Below are 18,567 nucleotides of genomic sequence, written 5' to 3' on the forward strand. Positions count from 1 at the left end.
CTGCTCTATCTATGTGGCTGTAAACACCAGATGTCATCTTTCCAATGGAGAATGGTATTCCAGCATACATGGTGTACCATGTTTTCTTTGTTTAGTGAGCTAAACAGTTTACTTTCATTTCTTGGCTGATGGGAACCAAGCTATACTCACTGTATAGTAAAGTTTAGATACCTTTAAAGAAACTAATTTCATTTTCTTTAAATGATCACTCACTTGTGATACTGATACATTGTGTAGTGTTCCGCTTTTAATGTTTCAAAGGACCTGTACTTGTTTTCATTTATGCTCATAACCAATTTAATCAGCACTTTTTAGAACAGTGTGTCCACACCCTCATGTGTACCTTTGTTTAATCTTTTTGATAATAGCCAACTTTTATAAATAAGATTATATATCAATACAAGTTTGATTTGTTTCTCTGATGATAAAATTATTTTATGAGCCTGTTCAGTATTTGTATATTTTGTTTGAAGACTGTCGAGTCAGATCTTGACCATGTTTTTATTGTTATTATTATTTTACAATTGTGTTTTCTTGAGTTTCTTTTGTTTGTTTGTTTTTTTAAGACAGGGTTTCTCTGTGTAGACCTGGCTGTCCTGGACTCACTTTGTAAACTAGGCTGGCCTTGAACTCATAGAGATCCACTTGCCCCTGCCTACCAAGTGCTGGGATTAGAGGCATGTGTTACCACCATCCGACTTTTTTTGAATTTCTTATATTAAGTTCTGTATATTACGCCCTTGTCAAATGTCTTTTTCACTTTCCAAGGATTGCTTCTTCAACCATCCGTGTGTTTCCTTTTAAAATTTGTAATATCATGCAGTTGTATTTGCCTATTTTTGCTTTAATTTTCTATGCTTTGGAGATTAGATCAACTCTTCTACTCATTATATGCCTAATGAAGTATGCAGCCTATGAGAGGAATCTACCTAAAGCACATGAGGTTAGGAGATATAATCTACAGACACACATAGGTTGTGCTTGGCCCTGCTCTGTAGTTCTTAAAGTTCAACCTCTTAAAATCACAAGGACAGATTGGTAACCACACTGCTGGGCTCTCCCTCCAAAATTTCTGATTTGGTTCTTCTGGAACAGGATGAGAATTTGCATTTCCAACAGATCCCACAGTATGCCAACACCTCTCCTCTGGAGGCCGCTGCTAGTGTATCTCAATTCTTTATGTGCATTTTAATATTCTAACTAAAGACCTTTTGATATCTTCCTGCTCTTTCCCAGAGGCTATGATTAAGTAGATACACCGCGGTGCAGAGTATTAGCATAGTTTTGCTTCCCTGGTCTTCTGCTAGCTCTCTAGGGAGGGAGGCAGCTACTTTGCAGTCCTATGGGAAGTAAAATTGCCAGCTATTTCCTGTGTACCCTGAAATAGTAGGCAGTCCTTAGTGAAAGCCAAGTTTGATTTCCTTCTTCATTTTGTCTCCCTGTCTGCCAGAGTCCCTGTGCCATGTTGATTTGATACATAATTTGCACGTAGCTTGTTGCTGAGGAGCAAAAAATAAGGAAGTCGTGTGCCGGAAAGTTTCCTGCACTTACAGAGATCTTAATGTATTGCTAATTTCTTCTCTGGATTCAGACCCACACTAGAATCAACCATGAGCAGGGTAGCAATGAATAGGAGAAGAGAAATTAGTTGTTGGAAAGGGGTGGGTGGGGTCAGGATGGCAAAGTACTGACCTCATACGTATCTTCCTTATGTCCTGCTCTCTCTAAGGGTCAGCACACCTATGTTGTTTTGTTTTGTTTTTTCTTACACAACATCTTCCACAGTTTTTGTACTTTAACTTTCAATACGAAGTGACAACTGTGAGTCTGCAAAACTTGGATCATTATTGGTACAAGTTTAGAAAATTTAGAAACCATTGCTCTTTCTCTCAATAATGCCTGGCTTTCAATTCTGTTGCTTCCATATGTACTTGAAAAAGGCCAGTGTTGAAGTAAAACTGAACAATGACTTCTTTATTCTGAGATTGGAGTCAACCCTCCGGAGTGACTCCAGTGTTTCCAAAGCTGGAGAGTATCGTGATTTAAGGAAACTAAAGTTATACATATATGGCTTGGCTTAAGATGTTCCGTTATTTTTCTCTTACATGCACACAGTGATTCACTTGAAAATTGGTTAAAGTAAGAGCTACTTCAAAAAAAATAATCAAAAAAATTAGTAAATAAGGAAAAGGGAACTCAGAAGAAGTAGGAGTTGAAAGCAATTCAGAAAAGAGAAAGGATAAAAAGAAAATGGAATCCCAGAATCTCGGAGTTGTGTGTCCTTTTCTCTGTTTCCATCTTCTGTGTTGTCTCTACTGCATATAGAAGACAAGACAGTTTTTATTACTACAGACAGCATAACACATTTTAGAAGATAATTTTGTCCCTGTGTGACTGTGGTTGCCTTGTTATTATTTGCACATCATATGTTATGACATCCACAGGTCAGAGAAGACAATCCTTGGTCAAATAAGTTTCCCACACTGGATTCCACTTCTAGATCAAAATAATCAATGTATTAAATCCATGTGACACAGCTTTCTGAGACTGTCCAACATTAAATGGTTGATTCCCTTTAATAAGTAATCTCTGCCTATATGATGGGTAATGAATCTACCATGAACATAAGGTCCCCTTTATAGTCATCAGAAATCTGAAACTCCCACCTGCATCAAAAAAAATCACTTTGTACAGATATACATTTGAATTTCCTTGAACCTGCATTCATTTGCATTTGTTTTCTCCCTGGTTTTTAATGACCATTATTGTGTAGGCTGGGTTATTGTACAGTAACAGGCAATCCTAAACTACTAACGATTTTTAATAATAACGGAGTTGGAGCTCGCTGTTGCCACACTGCCTCTTTGCTGCTGGCCAGCTGTGATGACTCACCCTTGCCTAATCAGGAAGGGCTCAGGCTGACGAAAGAACTGCCCCCCTGGAAACTAAGACTTATGACAGTGAACATGTTTACTTTTACATTTTCCATATAGGAAGAACATGTGTCTCTTTGTTCATGTTTCATTGCTCAGTACAATTCATATGTTTACTTAAATCAGTGAGGATGGGAAGTGGGCTCCAGAGAAGCCTTAGGGCTATTGGAGGATAGCATGGCAGTGTGAAAAAATAGGTTGCATTTACTTAAGTAATTACTCTGCCTGGCAATCTTCCAACATTCACATATTTAGTACACATCGGAGTTTTGTTTGGCATTGACTAAGTTTTTCTTTATTTTACCGATAAATAATAGCGAGCTTAGAGAGACTAAGACATGTTTGCAAAGTGATACAGCTGATAAGAGACAGAGCCGAGACAGGACCTGGATTTTCTGCTCAGTTCAGCCTCTACTGTTTGCTCCATGACTTCTCCTGGGATGGAAACGAGACTACGCTTTTCATAGGAGAAACTGATAAATAGATGAGCGGTTCCCATTACCATGTCAGGATTAACCTAGTTTGGATGACTCTGGATTTCTTCTAACTCTACCTGGGCAATCGATTGCCCTTGGCCCCAGAGTTGCTTCTAATGAGTGAGGACTGTCCTTTCACCGGGAGCAAATTAGCTGCCGCCTGCGTAAACTTATTGGTAAGGCCTTCAGAAAAGCAGTAAAATGAAGGGCTAACTGGGATGCGTCCAAGAGTTCAGTGGCTTTTGAAAAAATTCTGTACATAAAAACATTACATTTATAAAAGGAGATCAAAGGGAGAAGTGAGGCCAAACTTATTTGTCTTCCTGCCTTCCTTGTAGTAAGACAGAAACATTCTCTTTAGCCTGTCTCTGACTCCACTGTTATTGGACACGTAGTTTGTTTTTTTTGTTTTTGTTTGTTTGTTTTTTTTTTTACAGTTGCTGGATCCTATTGCTTTTGCGTAAACGATACTCTTGCTTTCCCACTGTTATTCACAGGTATGATTCTTTCTTTTGTTTTAAAAATAAAGATGTATTTAATTTAATGTATATGAGTGTTTTTTAATCTGTCTATATATGTGTGCACCACATGCGTGCCTTGTGTCCAAGGAATTCAGAGGAAGACCTTAAATCTTCAAGTGCTGGATGGTTGCAAGCCACTTTATAGGTGCTGGGAACTGAACCCCAGTCCTCTGCAAGAACCACAAGTGTTCCTAACCGCTGGGCCACCGCTGCACTGATGATTTCTTATGGTACCCCTGGGAGTGGTTAGCCAAACAGTTCTGAAGCATTGTCATTTACCGTTCTTGTGCAAGACATGAAGGCCCTCGCTTCACAGCTGAATAAGAAGTGATGACTGAACCACACAGATATCTTTGCAAACTAATGCCAATCATGGCAGCGTGAAAACATTTTCACAATATATTCAATTTGACCTTGTTTTTAATTTGGTGACCTGAACTGGACAGAAAAGCAATATCCAAATGTCATCATTTGGGCTCAAACTTTCTAGTTAACTTATACTCTCTATTACAAGGTAAATATTGATTAGCTTTCATAATAGTTGCTCATTCTTGAGAATTGTTTTTTTTTAAATCAGGCATAAAAATATACTTTTGAAGCTCCTTTTAGCGCACTTAATTTTTTTTTCAAATTCTTAATAAAGTGCATGTCAAATTTCAAACTTTATTTAAAACATATTTACAAATGTCTGTCAATAAGTATTTGGTTGGTTAAATTTTCTTTCATCTCTTATTAGAACTAAAATCATTTTGCTAGTTGTTTCTAAAATTCTACCCATGAAACAAATAAATACTGCTACCCGTCCAACATTACCACAATAAAAAAAAAAACCTAAAACTTTCTGGTTTTCAGAATATATAACCGTGTATTAAACATACCTTTGAATGTATTAAAATATACTGCAGAGCCTAGCATAAAACTAACAGGCCTTCGAACAGGTGGATAACATAATTTTCTTTTTTTCTAATGTGTACCAGAAACTAAATTGCATCTTGCCTTCAAGTGAAACCCAACCATTCAGTTATGGTAAACTAGCTTGACAGGAAGTTTATCTTAAGACTTATGTAATCCTTGCCTCTTGTGTATCTTGATATTTAGGGAATATATTTTCTGGGGAGAACATATGGTGGAGCAATCTTTCAGGTTACCTGTTCTGACCCTGAGTTTGCATCACGGGAAGGAAATATGCTTCCAATTAAAATTTCCCTGTGGGAATCCTATTCTTTATGAATTCAGGCGGAAGAATAGCTAAGGAGTCTGGTCTGCGTCTGACAGCTGGTGCAAAGCACCTCGAATCAATAAAACTCTTATTAATTCTATCCTAAGTATTTGCTATTGGTTCATATGGACATGATTCTAAGAAAAAGAAACTGGAGATCTGGGAGTTTCCAGCGCAGGTTCTTGGAGGGAAGAATCTTGAGTATTTCCAAAATGCCCATTGTACTGACAGAAATAATCCCAACTAAATAAATAGTTGCATGCCAGAAATGTATACATGAAGAATCATAAAGAAACATAAAGACATAATTTCTTTCCCTAAGTCATTTTTTCTAGGAAATAAGACATCAAAATTTGAATTAAGGCTATGTAGCCCATGGCAGAGAAGAGTTCCCAAGTATTTGAACTCACTTTCTTATCTGATCTAGCCATTTATGTACCACTCTGTCCTGCCTGAGCCCTGCAGAATTCCAAGTCTACACACTATTCCATAGGTAAAACCTGTTTAAAGGAGGTTTATCTAATTTTTCCTTTTCTCTTCTTCAAGAATAGTATTTAAGATTCTTCTGGGTTTTTCTTTCACCCAGTACAAATAACACAATACAAAAATCTTATTAATTACTTACTGTCATTCACTAGTTTTCTATTGTGTGTCTTTATACTTTGTTTTTCTGGAACACGTTTTACAACCTCTTTACTTATTATCATGACTAGCCCTCACTAGAAAACCAACAGTGTGGCCAATAATAAGGATTGACTTATTTTCTTTCTTTTACTATAAAATTTTTACCTTAATAGCTATAACTTGACTGTGGAGCACGTGTCCTCCAAGGTTCCATATATTGGAATTCAATCCTAATTGTGGAACATTGTTCTATGAGAGAAAGTAAAAATGTTACTGTGGGTTTAAAAGTGTGACTTTTAGGAGGTGGTCAGTATTAGAAAACTATAGCAGGACTTTCAGACCTGCCAGAGGTACAAATATTGACACAGAGACCTTTTAATATTTTAAAGCTTAAGCCTTTAGCTGGACAGATTCCCAACTACCGTATCTAGCTTAACCCAACCAATCCTGGCATTACATCCTCTTGGTCTGTACGTTACCTCCATGTCCTGCTGGCAAATCTCTCTCTCTCTCTCTCTCTCTCTCTCTCTCTCTCTCTCTCTCTCTCTCTCTCTCTCTCTCTCTCTCTCTCTCTCTCTCTCTCTCTCTCTCTCTCTCTCTCTCTCTCTCTCTCTCTCACTGGCTCTGTCTGTCTTTCTGTCTGGCTCTGTCTGTCTTTCTGTCTGGCTCTGTCTGACTTTCAATTTCTCTCTCTGTGTGTGTGTTTCTCTCCCTCTCTGTGTTTCTCTCTCTCTCTGTGTTTCTCTCTCTGTGTGTGTGTGTTTCTCTGTGTATTTCTGTCTGTTTGTCTGTCTCTGTCTCCCTCTCTGTCTCTCTCTCTTTCTCTCTGGAATTCCACCCTCCACTTCCTGCCCAGGTATTGGCCAACAGCCCTTTATTACATAAAATAGACAAGAGAGGAAGGATTAATGTTTATGAAATATAAGTCTGGTGATGGGCCATAGAAAGTACCATACCAAGACCTGTCTAGTACCTAGCTCTCTGCTGGTTTGTCAAAAATTGTATATACAGAGACACACCTTCATTCAATGTACCTGTAGAAAACATGTAAAACAAAGAGGAGAAAGTATAATGAACGAAACAAAAACATGCATTGGTAGTGATAAATGAAAGTGTGATTGTTATGATAAGAAATGACATACATTGTCCACCTGACCATAGTGATAAACATAATATAAAATAAGTGACATAGCCCAATACTTCATTGGCTAAAAGGGGGTAAACTCCTCCCAACATAGATAGGGTATACAAGCTGAAAACAAGACCACTTCAGGCTGGCCATCATGTTTACCAGCTAAGACCATGCCACTGTGCTTATCATGTTGGACAAATGTCCCCAAGTCCAGAGACCTGGTATGGACCAGATCAGACCAGAATGAGGCCCAGACCTAGGCAAGGAAGCCATTGCTGACCACTCAACACACGGGGACAGATTGCGAGCCTTACCCAGGAAGCCATGGACAGGCTACAGCTGTACTCAGCAGACTAGGAGAGGTCCTGAGATGTCTGAGTGAAGTGTAATGAGTGTGTGACTAACAAAGCATCTGTAAAAAAAAAATCTTGATATGCGTCTCCTTGAGGTTCTTCCTTGGCTTGACCTGTGATAGTGCCCCAACAGAAAATACCATTAAGATGCACCCCTGTGATTGAATCTGATGGCTTTGAAGAGATGAGGATGAAAGAGGAAGCATGCATGTATTCACGTGCCCTGTCACTCACATTTGATGATCTGAGCTCCAGCTGGAAGGCCATCACTACATGTGAGCACTTACCCTGAGACCTCCAAAAGGGGAAGCTAAACTTCGCTTCTGCATGCTGCTTCTTTCCCTGTTTGTGCTGCGGTATTAGTTGCAATAAAAACCTGTCTCCTGTAGAGGTGAAAGCAGATAAAGTTCTTATTAGCAGCGACTCAGTTGGAAGAAGTAACCACTGTCTTTTTTTTTTCTTTTCTATATTTGTTGAGTCCCAAGGAATTGGTGTGCTCATAAATGTTTATTAAAATAATGATATCATTTCACACGGTAAAGTGAGTTATTGTTGGCCCATCTTTTTAATTTATACCATTTTACTTGGGGAATTCATGGGCAAGGGGAGGGACTGGGGAGTTTCACTCACTGATCACATTATGTAAGAGGCTTAGAGCTCTAAATGCAATTTTAAACTATCTTCCTAAGTGAGTTCCTTGTGCACATTACAACTTAGAAGTTTCCTATTAACTTGAGTTAATTTGTCTTTCTTCTGCAATTTTCTTCTGCCTTCTTTAAATTTCCCAAAATGTGTTGTGCTTCTACCTTCCAGGGGTTCTTTACATGAGTACTCTTTTCACAGAATAGGCTTTGCTTCCTCTTTGCTACTTTTACTGCCTTATTCTTCACTCAAATCTCATCTGAAGCTTGACTCATATCTTTAGGATGGGTATGCAGGTGCTTGTTTTTGTACCATTTTCTCTGAACTCTTTCCCATCACATCATAAATGTAATTTTATTTGAGGATAATTTCTATGATTGCCTGGTTGTCATTTTACAGAGAACTACTAGTTATTTTTACTAATTGCTCTGGCTCCAGCACAATGACAAAATTTGGCCCCTATTTATCACACATGACATACTCACTTTGCAATCATCTGATTTCACCCGCTTCCACATGTAGATTTCTAATTTTGTTAGGAGTGACAATTTTTTCAAGACAAAATATTTGAGTTTGTAGACTAAACATTGTGACGTAACCAGTTGCTTTCAGTTACATTCGGGGTTCCTTGGAGAGCTACAAAAAGATAGATGCAGCTAGGTTGTTACCGTCACCTCTATCATTGAGTGTGAATGGAAACTTTACACTGGAGTAGCTACCCTGGGACCATGAGGAAAACCATCTAATGATGAGAGCTAACTTGCTTTCAGTATATCAAAGGCAGTTAAGCAAAGATGGCATTACAGAATGATGTCATCGCTCATTGAAGTATGAGGAGACTGAACTTCACAGATTGGACCTATCTGTGAAGAACAAAGCAGATAGCCATACTTAACCCAAAATGGCTTGGGTGAAGAAGAAAGAAAGAAGGTGACACTGAATTTCTTTATGGTGAGGGTCCTTTCTGTTCAGTCCTGCTAAGAATGCCTCACCAACTTCAGACTTTCTCATATATGCATATGTATTTCTGTTCTTATGAAAGTCTAAGAAAGGAACACCAAACTTAGCCTGTGGCACTTTCCCAGCCTCCGAGTTTCACATCAATAAAGGTAGGAACTACAACACTGTATTCATTGCAGAAGTTCTACAACTGAGAAAAAGTTCAATGGATCTTTGTTCCATGAATACTTGTTAAATTAAATGAATAAAACAAACTATTCTGAAATGTCTAGCCAAATAATCATTCTGTTTTTGAACTTTTTCAGGAGCAGGAGAGACGGCTTAGTGGTTAAGAGCACTTACTGCAGAAGACCCAGGTTTGGTTCCCAGAACCCACATGACAGTCAAAACTGTCTGTAACTTCAGTTCTGGATACCTAACTCCTGTCTGGACACCACCAGGCACCCACATGTGCACATACATACATGCAGCAAACAGGCATACATTTGTTCAAAAATGATTTCCAGTTGTTTTATAGGAGAATCAGCAAATCATCTGTAGCATACTGACTAGCATGTAAAATATATCTAACAGGGTTCAAAGACTAGACATAACTAGGATTTCAGTTTCCTGGGACTCACATTTTCAGGGAGATAAAATAAAAATGAAATACGCCATAGTACAGGCATTTTCTTGAAAATGATGACTGATCTGGAAGGGCCTGGCCCACTGCTCTATCCATGACAAAACAGTTCTGGATTCTACAAGAACGAAAACTAAGTGATCCAGGAAGAGCAAGTCAAGAAACAATGTCTGTCTATGATTTCAGTGTCTGCCTCCAGGTCCCTGCCTTGACTTCCCCGATAACGGACTATGACCTGTAAGGAGAGCAAAACCCCACGCTACTCCTGATCATCTTTATCGCAGCAATGACAAACAAAGATACATATGGAGACTCGGATGTGACACATGTTTAATCAACAAAATTCCTATAAAATCCCAGGGCATATTACACTTGCACAGATTCAGAAAAGGCTTGCTCAGGACGCAGAACTCAGTGGATGCATCATCACAATACTAGCATGCCAGTTGAAAACTATCCAATTTTGTGTTTGGTGATAAGTTGTCTTTTGGGAAATATGGCAGTCGTTTTAGAAACAACAGAGCCTTCACCTAAAGCAGAATGGAAGATGGTCTTTTATGAGCACCCCTCTGGGGGTAACTTATAGTATACTAAGAGGTTCTACTCTAAGGCATAGCTATGAGAAGGGATAATAAAAATGATGACGCTTAACATTTATTGATCACTTACTAAGTGCCAGGCACTTTGCCAAATACACAGTATTTGTTTTTTACATGAAATCTCTCCAATAGCTATATAAAAACTGTTGCTTTGTGGAGATTTTTGTATGTGTTCTAGAGATGAAGGAGGTGACGTTTACAAGCATTAGATAAATTTAACAAGACTGCATAGTGGTGATTAAAGACTGAGACTAAGAACAAACTGCTTGCCTTCAGAATCTAAAATCAGGTGATTCTGAGGAAGCCCCACACATGACAGGCAGGCACTAAGTTCATTAAGGCTCCTAACTGCAGTGAAATTGGGTGGTGACCATATTTCCTTCTTTCTGCCATCTTCTTCTTCTTCTTCTTCTTCTTCTTCTTCTTCTTCTTCTTCTTCTTCTTCTTTTGCTGCTATTCCCCTTCAATCTATGCTTTTACTTTTATATTTATTTTTTAAACAAAACAGACTTCCTGTAGCTCTTATAATCATTCCGATTGCTTCTGTGCTGTTCCCTGAGCCTCAGGTGCGGGGGTTGCTTTGTAGATTTATCCACTGATCTTGGGCACCCCACAACCAATTGTTCTCTCCGTGTTGGCCAGTGATGGTTTTCTGTAATGGTCTCTGCAAAGAGAAGCTTCTTTGATGAGAGTTGAGAGCAACACTCACCTGTGAGTATAAGGATAAATATTTAGAACGCAGTTAGGAATCATGCTGGTTTAAGAAACTGACAGTAAAAGGTTCGCCTCTAAGGTCTATGACCATACTAGTCCTGAGTGGTTGGCTGGGTTTCCCGTACCAGAAATGCTTACCTCTTACTGAATGGGCTTTAAGTCCAATTAAACAGCTGTTACTTATTTAAAATATATTAGAGACACTTAAGCGTGTTTAGAGCTATGTTGCTATGCTTACTATTGTTGTGAGTCATAGCTGTCACAGTTCAGTAGGACTATTGATTGCTTCCCTCCCTTTGGCAGCTTCCATAGCATCTTTTGATACTATAAAAGCTAGTTCTCAAGGAAGAAGATTTCAGGTCAGGCCCAGCTTGAATCCTCCATGTCCTGGGTCTGAAATACATGGTGCTTCCAGCAATAGGAAATTACCTTCAACCTCTGAAACACAACCAAAGGCAACAGAAATAGTCTATATTGGGTCAGGAGTCTCTTGGATTCCTCTAAGACACTTTAACTGTATTCCATTATGTGTATGTTCCACATTTATAGTTTACCCATCACTTGAAGGACATTTAGGTTGTTTCCATTTTCTAGCTATTGTGAGTATTGTTGTGATGCCCATAGCTGAGCAAGTATCTTTCTTTTCAAAAATAAGTTTTTATTAATTTATTCTTGTTACATCTCAATGGTTATCCCATCCCTTGTATCCTCCCATTCTCCCCTCCCTCCCATTTTCCCCTTACGCCCCTCCCCTATGACTGTGCCTGAGGGTGACCTCCTCCCCCTATATATGCTGAGCAAGTATCTGTAGAGTTTTGTATCCTTTGGGAATATATTAAGGACTGTTATATAGATCTTATGGTATAATTATTCTTAGTTTCCTGAGAATGCTCCATATTGATTCCTAGAGTGGCTGCATAACTTTGCAATCCTATTAACAGTGAATAGGGGGTCTCCTTTCCCCCACATCCTTGCCAGAATTTTGTATTATATATTTTGTTGATTTTAACCATTCTAACTGTGGTAAGAGAAAACATCAAACTTATTTTGAATCGCTAGGGATGGTGAAGCATTTTTTAGTAGGTATTTCTTAGCCATTGGTTTTTTTGTTTTGTTTTGTTTTGTTTGTTTTGGTTTTGGTTTTTGGTTTTCTTTTTTCTTCTGTTGAGAAATCTCTGTTCAAAGCCATATCATTGTTATTTGGATGGGATTTTTTTTCCTTGACACTCTGTTTTTTGAGTTCATCGTACATTCAACATCTTAGTCATCGTCTGCCAAATGCATAGCTGGCAAAGATTCTCTCCCACTCTGTGGCTTTCTCTTCACCCAATTGACCCTTAGTGGTACAAAAGCTGTCCAAAATTCCTGGACAAATTGGGTCTTAGTCAGGAATTTCTTCCCTACACCTGTATCTTGTAGGGTACTACCCTAGCTGTTGGAGCATTTTTAGGTTTTACATTGAGGTTTTTAACACATTTGGAGATTTTTATTTTTGCAAAGAGGTAGATAAGGATCTGATATTATTCTTCTGCTTGTGAATATTCAGTTTTCCCAGCACCATTAGTTGAAGATGTTATCTTTACTCCCTTGTGTGTTTTTTGGCCTCTGTCGATTATCAGATGGCTGTAGTTTGTGTATTCTTGTTAAGGTCTTCTAATTTGTTTCATTGGTCTATTTATGCCAGAACCATACTGTTTTTATTATCATGGCTCTATAATATACCACGAAATCTAGAATAGTAATTGTTCCCGCTTTACTTATTTACTTACTCAATGTTACTTTGGCTATGCAACAGCTTTTGTGGTTCCACATGAATTGTAGAATTTTCTTGTGCTTGTTGCCATGAAAATTTTTCTGGAGATTTTTATTGAGATTTGCATTGAGTCTGTAAAAGTTTTTTGGTAGCAGATCATTTTTATATTATTTTTTTTATCAACTCATGAGTTTCAGAGATCTTAATGTTTTTCTAGTATTTTCTCAATCTCTTTCTTCATAGACTTTAATCTTCCACTGTAGAGGTTTTTCAGCCCCTTAGCTAGATTGATTTCTAGTTATTTTCTTTTCTTTGAAGCTGTGGTGAATGAGACTGTGGCCATGATCTCTTTTTCAGTGTTTTTGTTGGTGGTGTGTAGAAAGGCTACTGATTTCTGTACATTGTTGTTGGCATGTAGCCACTTGTCTGAAATTATTGATCATTTCTAGAAGTTTCCTGGTGGAATTTTGGAATATCTTGCATATAATATAATACCATTTATATATAGGGATATTTTGGCTTCTTCTTTTCCTATTTTTGTCCTCTTAATTTCCTTCCATTGCTTTGTTGCTCCAGGTAGTGCTTCATGTACTGTTTTCAAAATGAATTGGGATAGTGGACAACCCTCTAATGCTCCTTATTTAATGTCATTGTTCTGAGATTTTGTTCATTCAGGATGATATTAGATGTGAGTTTGTCATATCATATTGTCACTATTTTATTGGAGTATAGTCCATCCAGTCCTACTGTCTCTAAGTCTTTTATCATGAAATCATGTTGGATTCTTTTCCAAAGTCTTCTGCATTGTCTATTGAGATAATTACGTGATTTTTGTCTTTAAGTCCATTAATTTGATTTTTTACGTACACTGACTTGTTATCTTGACCCATCCCCACATTTAAGACACAGTTGGTCATGAAAAAATAATCTTTTTGATATATATTTTTCTTTCGCTTAACTGTATCAAAAATACTTTATTTTTGTTTAGCTTTTTAAAGAACCAGTTCTTAGAATCATTGCTTCATGTATTGTTTGTTTCTGGTATGATAATTTGTGCTCTGACTTTTTCATTATTATTATATTTTTTGTCATCTACTGGATTTGGGATTTTTTTTTGGCTTTTTTCTTCTTTGAGATATTTTTGCCTCCAAATTCTTGAGTTGCTTCATTATCTATACAATTTTCTAATTTTTTCATGTAGACACATACATCTATATATTTCTCTCATAAGACCACTTTTAATATGTCCCTGAAGGTTTGTTATATTGTGTTTTTACTTTAGTTTATTTCCACATTTAAAAATTTTAACCCAGTCATTGTTGAGTAGAGAGTTGTTTAATCTCTATGAGTTTGTGTACTTATGAGGATTTTATTTGATGTCAATTTTAAGCTTTATTGCATTATGATCAGATAGGATATGTATAGTTATTTCAATTTTTATAAATGTGCTAATATTTGCTTATAGTGTATTTTGAGAAAGATTCTATAGGCTGTTATATAGAATGTATATTAGGTATTTTGGTAGACTATTATATAAAGATCTGTTAAGTCTATTTGATATATGATATATGATATATGATATATGATATCACTTAATTTCTGTTTTTTTTTCCAGATAACTTGTCCTTTGAAGAAAGTAGAGCATTAGAATCACCTACTGTTGCTGAGAAATGTTATTGTGTTTTTATTTCCAGTATTAAGCTTCTTAAAAATAGTTGTACATTTTATTATAGACGCCTGTAAATAAATTTAAAAAATCACACATCAAAATTAACCAGGCCTATTCTCTATACAACTCAATGCACAATTAGAACAGACATCTGGAATGGAAGCTATGGGGATTCACACTGAATTTTATACTTTTGGTATCTGATGTGTTTTATGCATTTATCTACCACAAAACAAAACAAAACAGTACCAATAGCATCCATGGCAGAACTGGAGCTAGAAGAACAATTAGATGCAAGTCCTTGTTCTCAGGACTTGGGTCCACTAGGTGCCCTCAGTCCTGCTCCTCTCCCTGTATATAGATTTCTTGTTATCGTTTCTTCATGTTATATTGTACTCACAGGGACATTTGTTTTCATATATACATATATTATTGGCTAAGTTCAACATATAAGAATGTGTGTGTTTTTTCTCTTTTCTTGCTGAGACTGTGCCCCTTTGGATATTGGGCTATCCATTTTCCTGCTGTTTTTAAACTTCATTTTTATAGAGCTGAACAACTTGTATTATATAGTACATATAAATAATTGTCTATTTATCTGCTGATGGGAAGTAATAGGATTTTTATGAAATTAAGTGCTAAACTACTTTATATTCTAACATATGGAGTCTATTGCTTTTCGGAGCCTATGGACGGAATATACCCCCATCCATCGTGTGGCTTCTATGAGCTGGTTCAAAGGTCACCCAGTTCTTCCAAGGGAAGCACCTGGAAGATGCAGACCACGCTGCCTCTCCTGCTGCTTCTGGTCCAGCTCACACCACTGCCCATAGAAAGCAGATTTCCTACTAAAGCTGAGCATCAGCACTCCCCGGCACACAGCTTTTAAACACTCACGTTTGAAGCTTCCTTCCAGACACACTGAAGCCAAATCTCCGGGCTGACATGCAAGTGTATGTTTTAACCTGCTCCCTGCCCAGTTTCCTCTGTTAAATCTGCCGCACAGTTTAGAGCGGGAACACGTAATAAATTTGTCTGTGTATCAGCAACAGAGATTGTATCCATTCTGAAACTTACTTCTGAAATGCATGTAACTGGAAATGATTGGGAGGAATGTTGAATTTGATAGGGTCTGGATATCAAGTTATTAACCACATTGATAACAGATGGCGGAAAAGCCTGCCTTTTCCTTAATAAAATGCACAGTAGGGGTTTGAATGAACGTTGCCGATCAAGCTCTTTGATAAGGGAAAGAGAGATTACAGAACTTGGTTGGTAGAAATGAAGGCATCCTGAAGAGATACTTGTAATGCCTCAATCTGACTATTAGACAACTACAACAGCAGACAAGAAGAGACCAGAATGTTCCACGGAAGCTCATGCTTGGAGAAGTAAAAGGCACTAGCCAGAAGCTTGTCTCCAGGAAAGCATCTTGCACCTTCCCTCTCAGCCCACTCTGCAAGCTGAGACTACTACATACCTAACAATGACGGGTTGGGACTGCGCCTTAACCAGGGCTGCCTAAGCGGGTAGCTCCTTCTACTTATGCTGCGCTAATCTCACTTCAGGACCCCGGATGTAGACTCGGAGGGTCAATGGATCGCTTTGTCCCTCCTCAGAGTGTGGCTATATTGAGTAACTCTCCTTTTTCTGCCCTTAATTATCAATGTGGTTGTTTTAGTTGAGTTCTGGAGAATGGGTTGCTGAACTTGGTTTCTTGTGGGTACAGATGGTGATTCCCTCAAATTTGGCAAGGTGAAGAGGTGTAGCCCTCACTTCTTCTGGGGCTCAGGAGGATTTTGTGCTACCAAGCCCAGCAGTTAGTTCTGCTTTCACTTGTTTTATGCTGAACAATTAATGCTTTTAAGAGCTTGAGTGAGGCAGGTTTTTTAAAAGATTTATTTATTTATTTATTTATTTATTTATTTATTTATTTATTTATATCTACAGTGGTCTGCCTGCATGTACTCCTGCAGGCCAGAAGACAGTGCCATATCACGTCACAGATGGTTGTGAGCCACCATGTGGTTGCCGGGAATTGAACTCAGGACCTCTGGAAGAGCAGTCAGTGCTCTTAACTGCTGAGCCATCTCTCCAGCCCCAAGGCGGGTCCGATGCAAGTAAACCCTAATAGTGTTAGTTGTTCCTGTTACAATTTTTGTTTTCTCTAGCATTTCTCATGTTTATTTGCTTTCCTTGGATTTTCTTGTTTTATCTTCTGTGCGGGGCGGGGTGGGGTGGGGTGGAAACAGTGCATGAATAGTTACAAGAAAGGAGACCATTTACTACAGGAGAAAGTGGGGAGGGGTTGCTTGAAAGTATGCCAGACTTTGCTGTGTTCTGGCTCTGAGAGAACAAAAGGAAGGGGCAGGGTGGCAGGGCTGCATGACCTCACATCTGTAACTTGCATAGTTCTGACAGTGCTGTCTGCAATGAATGACGTCCACACAGACAAAGAGCTTCTAGCCTTTGCTAGCGCCTCCTCCACGTCGTTCCTTATCCTTTACAGTAGATGGCTCTAGGTCATCTTGTTTGAGAAGCAGGGCAAAGGCACAGGGTAGAGTACGGTGCCCAGCAGAGAAAGTGCTATGTAATGTTTCAACGGGGAGCTTCCGATGCCAATTAGACACCCAAAAGACCTGAAACAAGCAGAACAGGCAACTGCTTTCCGGCTTAACTGTAAGGGTCTCGTTAAAATAAAGGCTGTGATGCGGTAGGTCCGCACTTCTCAAAAAGATCCTGGCACCACAATCCTGCTGGGCCTGAACCCATGGTAAGCACTGAAAATGAAGGCAATTCTGTGTTTTGAGTCTGGAGTTAAAGACACAGAAAAGGAGGAGGATGCCAGAAAGCAGTTGGCGGGAAGAAGGTTGAGCCAGGGAGGATGCTGGATATGGCTGTGTAATAGAAACAGAAAGTCCTTAAAGCAAGTGGGAATGTGTCACTACTGGCTGTGTGGTAAAAACAGAGTGAGAAGTTTTGTGACCTTGGATTTAGCTTGAAATAACTACAAGAGACCATCAGTAGGACAAGTTAAGCCTGTTGCAGCCCTGATGATGTCACACAGTCACCTGAAAGGGTTACCAATCCACATGATCCTTCAGTGCACAGCCACCACTAATGCCTTGTGGGAATTTGCTCCTGCTTATAGGACCCCCACCCCCACCCCCGCTAGGGAATGGCCCAACATATTTGGATCAATAATATCACTGTCTCTGTCTTTGTTCAAACTGACCAACCCTAAATTAGGGCAGGAAAACCAGCACAGAGACCCACAAAAGCCCCAGCCCTAAAGGCAAGACCTGGCCTTGGCTTCCTGAGCAGACCCTGTGCTGCACAGAGAGTCATATCTCTGTGTGCTCGGTGTATATGTCTCTCGCCCCTAAGAAAAGCCCTGTTCCCTGGCTGATTCGGTCTGCTGTGTTGGGGAACTTCTCCCCTTCCCCATGATGACGCTTTGCCTATCTTTTAATTTTTTTAACTGGCAAAAATTAGAAAATAACTTGATCAAGACCCCCTGGATATTAACCTTTCCATATTAAAGTCTACACCCCTGAAGTGAAGAGTTACGACCCTGCCCTCCTGTCTCAGAGTGGTTGCTGGAGGCTTCTTCCTTGGGGTTATAAACTCACCTCTCTCCTTTCTCACCATAGCAATTATTTCCATCAGAATTTTGTTACTGACTTCTCCCAGGTGTTTACTCAGTCTATCCTCCTGGTCCAGTTCTGTGAGAGTAAATGTCTTTGGAAAGGGAGTTTGTAATGATACGCTGCTCAATGGGACATGAGAGAAAGTCTGGAAGGGTGTAAGTGTAGACTGTACTTTGATAATAAAAAGTCACAGGAAAGGAAAAGGCCCCTCACGTACTAAGAGCTGCGTGGGATGCAAGGCTTGCAGAACTGCAGTGAGCTTGCACTCTCAGGAGCTAGTATTTGAAGGTAGGGTACACCTGGGGGTGAAGACGGTACTTGTAGCGTGAGTGAGTCACTGAGCTAAACACCACTGGAAAAGAAAATTCTGAGTGTGTCATATAAGTGAGGCTTACAAATTATTGTTTCAGGTTTTTCCGCTTACCTACAGCTTAAAATATCCTAACTGGGGGCTGGAGAGATGGCTCAGAGGCTAAGAGCACTGGCTGTTCTTCCAAACGTCCTGAGTTCAATTCCCAGCAACCACATGGCGGCTCACAACCATCTACAATGAGATCTGGTGCCCTCTTCTGGGGGGCAGGAGTACATGCAGGGAAAATACTGGATATGTAATAATAAAGAAATCTTTAAAAAAAATATATCCTAACTGATATGGTCCATCACAGAATAATGTATCTCTCTATTAGTTTTTAATTGGCAA

Source organism: Acomys minous, assembly GCF_964271855.1.
Source record: "Acomys minous genome assembly, chromosome: 13".
Taxonomy (NCBI): domain Eukaryota; kingdom Metazoa; phylum Chordata; class Mammalia; order Rodentia; family Muridae; genus Acomys; species Acomys minous.